We start from the raw sequence: 4,891 nt of genomic DNA, 5'->3' as shown, positions 1-4,891 counted from the left end.
GTGATTATCTTGCTTAAAAGAAGGTAGGAAGTGATTTTAAAAAGAGGGTATTTGTGGATCAAAATGCTTATAGTTACAGTTTGTAGTATGGGAAAAGGTCTTTGTATAGTCATGTTTCACACTATTAATTTTGTAAAAATCTTTAACCCTAACCTTGAAAATGTAACAGCAGTTCCCTCTTCCTCTTACACATCAGTTAAAAATTTATAAATTAAACTGTGTGAGTGTTCAGAAAGGATGAAGACAGCATGTTATTATTTTGTGTTACTTAACTGTTTCCCTTCAACAACTGCTCTTACTGTTAATTTAACAACAAAATAAGCACTGATGTTTCATATTTTCACACATGCTTCTCAACAATCAGTGCTGCCACAGACTGAATTTATTCTCATTTCTTGGCAAGTGAGTAGCTACTTGAGCATTGGTCCTTGTGCCGTCCATGCTCTCATCAACCAGAAACAGTCTGCCATCAGTTTAATATCATACTTTATCTTCTTGTCTTATTCTTTTAGAACCACTATTGATGCTGAATCAGTGTACACATATATTAATTCATACAAAAACATAGAAAAAGAGAAGAGAATGCTTTGTTGTTTAAACAGGCACGCCACAAAGATGTCAGAATGGCAGATAACGGACCAACTAAATGGGCACCTGCTAAATTGACATGTCATACGCACCATAGTGGATCAGGTTGACATGGCTACCCATGGCAGTGACGCATCTGAAACAATGTACCGGAGGGTCTCCAGGTACGCAGAACAACAAACAAACACCTGCTTATTGTTTGATTTGCTTGACAACAAAAAAATGCTCCTGAGATTTATGGGCCAACTTTCCAGATATTTTGTCAATAGCTGAGGTCACCTGGGGACAAAACTGGAGTGTCAGAATCCTAATGAAGGACCTCAAGGGTTGGCTTTGAGAGTCAGCAGGTATCACTGTGGATGTAATGGTCATTGATAAAATGGGACAGGCTGAAAACGGTGAGGAAATGGGTATTTATCAATTGTAGACAATATTCCTCATGCATTATACTGGCAAAAATTAGGGTTTAGTCAGAAATGGCCATAGACCAGAAAAAATGGATATCATGACAATGGTAGAGAAGATTGAAGCCATGCAACACTTGAAAGCCAAACATGCAGCTTGGGAGTGTGTCCATGCTGCACATCATCATAATGCTCCTACAAAGTGAACCACAGGCTTGGAAGCACTTGCATTTGTACTGGAGCATTTCCAAATTGAGGCATTGCTACTTTTGCTCAAGTCAGGGATCTGAGTACTTCTTCCACCATCATTTAACATGGGCTGTCAGCACTTACTGCACTCAAAAATGACATGTAGCAAAGGTGAACATATTTAATTACCACACGCATGATAAATGTAATACTGAATACTAAATTAGTATTTTAAATCTGCATCAGATCTGTCAATAAAAACGCTGACAAAAATTGACTAAAATCCAAAGAGCTCCAGCTGTAGGTTGAGACGGGCAGCTTCGCTCAGTGCAGAGACTTCTCCACTCTAAAAAGAACAGGAGAAAAGAATGATACAAACAAAGGGGGGGAAAACTCGAGAATCCAACTCATTTTTTACTGTATGAAAGTTTCACAAGGTCGTTTGGAGAGTCATGTTAACACAATACCTGAATACAGATTTGTTTCCTTGTTCTACAAGTCACGGAGCTGCGAGTCTTTAAGCGATCATTATTACCATACAAATAGACAGATCTATTTAACAACCCCCTTTTTATCGCATAACACTTATTCTTTAGTGTTGCTCCCTGAAAGGCACTGAAATGCGTCTCCCCCTCCTTTTTTTTTTTTTTTTTTTTTTTGCAGAGGAAATCGTCTCCGGGTTGATAAAGGCTCAGAGCAATAGAAGAAGCAAGGCTGACATCTTCTTAAGAGATGATAGGAGAGCCAAATCAAATAGGATGGAGCAGTCACTCTTTTCACAGATAGGTAGCTCATTTCTGGTGGCTGAGAGTTTGCATCCCTAGTGGCGCTCTGCCTGGGAAAGATAGCTCACTCGGACTCCATTCATTATTTCATTCCCTGCCTCCTCTTTTCACATCTTAGCTACTTCTCTCTCTCTCTCTTTTTTTTTTGCTTTAATGAGTTGCCTATTTTGCTCAAGTGTTGATGGGGATCTTGGAATTTAGATTTGGAGACAAAATGTTTAATCACAAGCGTTTTTCACTTGTGGAGAAGAGGCAAAATCAATTATTTCTATTAGACAATGCTGATTGGAAATGAATGGAAGTGGTAGCGTTTTGAAACAAAGGCTTCATGGTGGCAAAGATAAGTGTCATTCCTGCCCCCCTGAGGTATGATATGTGGTTTGGCTTATTAAGCAGTTTGCAAACATTTTGCCATTTAATCCATGCAAAGGATTTACATACCATGTCAATACAAACACACAAGTAACTCACGATAACAGTGTGCAAAAGTCAGTCATTGTAGAATAGAGGTAAATAATGTAACATCACGAAGAGTCAATGTCAAACACATTTAAACTTAAACATCATTCACTTTTTTTTATGTGCATCATCACTCACAGATGGTTTTCTCTGCAATATAACTTCCCAGGAACTTTCCCCATACACTATTTACAGCCAGACTTAATCAATCAAACATAAAGCTCCATATTATATTCAGCCGGGCACTTCCTGAAGAGCACTTTGCTATCGCATCCCTCACATTCTTCACAAATCCCTTTGAAAATTATTTATAAAAAATTAACTTCTCTTGCAAAGGGCTCATTGAAAAGAAGAATTACATGAAAGATAAAACATTTTATCGGCGGTGAAAGACTAGACAATGTACGTCAAGAAATTGGGAAGATGGCAGAAACAATGAATATTAAGTGCCTTAGAATCTAAAGCTGCTGACTAAATTGAAACTGTATATCCTGAGGGGGCAAGGTTTCCAAATTGCTAATTACTGTCTCTGAAAGGGGGCCGTTTCTGATATGTTTGCTTGTGAAAGGCTGCCGCTTAATGAAGCAGTGGCTCAAGTTTTTTTCTTTCTTTTTTTTTTTTATATTCCCACTCTCTAGCTTTCAGGGCTCTCTCTGGACTTTCCTCCCAGGCCAGAACAATGGCGGGCCCAGGAGCCCAGCTTCCCCACAGGCCCCGGCGAGAGGAGGCCGGGGGCTGGATACTGAGGGAGCCGCTCAGCATGCTGAAATATGGAGGCGACAGATAAGGTGGCAGCGGCACAGAGAGGCCCTCTCCCATGGGCCCAAGGGGAAATTTGCAGTTATTAAGAGGAAGATGAGAGAGATTAAATGGCTTTTGTACTCATTTTCACAGTTTTATTTTTTTTTCATTATTTGGGCTGCCTTCATCTGAGAGATGAAAGAAGTGGTAAATGACTTTTTTGCTTCATTCAGCTTCACACTGGCTCTGAGAGACAATTCTTCATTACTGAGAGTTGTCACACATCATAAAACACTTATTAGTACACCATTGTTTAAAATAGAATTACTGTTATCTACAACTAATCTTAAACCAAACATGGTTTGGGATTATGTTTGAAGAAATTAACAAAATGTTACATACATGTAGATTTATTAAGATTATGTAAATCTGACCCTGTTTGATTTCCACTGAAGAGAGGGTAATAGACTGCATTTATATAGCTTTTCATTGTCTTTTTAACGTTTCACTCACACTCACATAAATTGCAACTGAGGTAAACAAGTGTGTTCGTTAAAGACACTTTTACATGTGGACAAGAGGAACTGAGGACTTTACTGCCATGCCTGTAATTAGTGGATGGACCTTTTAAAGGTCTTTGTGTGGGTGACATGATGTGTTGTGTTGCACTGCACTGTGAATGTCACCACCACCAGTATCATACTGCACTACGCTGTACGCACTTTAGAGTTGGAATAGTTTGTTGCTAAAGTTGGCCTGTAAAGTCAGACTAGTGGGTAGATGAGTCTCCATGTTCGGTCTGATGACAACTTCTCATTTAATTACCTGTTAGCAACCTTCTCCTTTTTAAAGAAACCTAAATGCTTTAAAATTTACAAGTGAGGTATTAATGATGTATTTACTATTGTAGAACAAAACTTGAAAATCTCTTTAAATAGTGTTAACCACAGACCTTGTTTCAGGTATCTAACCAAGACAAAGGAGGTAAAAGTTAAAACATGATTCATTCCAGCATTCCTGGGCAGATTTTGCTAATGGGAGAGCACAAGTCATGATGAAGTCACAAAACTTTACAGGTGCCCCCCCCCCAGCTTTCCTCTCCTCGCTGCATCCAATTTAAATCTTAAATCATGGTATCTAAGTTTCAATCATTCCCATCCACTCAGACCATGTTGTGATGTGATCACAATCGGTGTGTATTGTGCTGGAAACAGGACACGAGAGATGCTAGTTTGTGAAACGGGTGAGCTGTGTCATGTTTATGTGCATTACTTGAGATACTTAAACAAAATGTATATGTCCATACCAAAAGTTGACCATGTGACGATGGTTGGGCACCATGAACAAACCTGGTACAGTCCCCCTGTTTTCTCTGGTCATGCTCCCTGATCTTATTTTCTCTGGTCATGTCTACTGCAAAGTACAAACTGATTAGGTGTAGTGGTTGGTGTGATCTCATCACAAGATGGTCTCTTTTAGTTCTATAATCCAGGAAACCCACATAGAGCACACTGTTGAGAATAACACTACAAAATGCGATCAACATAATATCTGTTGGGCATCACAGACACATTACTGGAAACCTGCAGTAATACAGTTCACATCAGTCATCTGTCTGCTGGTTATAAGAGTGTGATGGTGGTATAGTTAAACGCGTTATCTGCAGCTCAGCAGGCTGGATGTGGTCTCTTATCTGCATGAACACTGTGGCGGTGAGCGGTGGCG

The sequence above is a fragment of the Sparus aurata genome, chromosome 16, assembly GCF_900880675.1.
Source record: "Sparus aurata chromosome 16, fSpaAur1.1, whole genome shotgun sequence".
Taxonomy (NCBI): domain Eukaryota; kingdom Metazoa; phylum Chordata; class Actinopteri; order Spariformes; family Sparidae; genus Sparus; species Sparus aurata.
The sequence above is the reverse complement of the archived record's forward strand: the minus strand, read 5'-3'. Positions refer to the sequence as shown.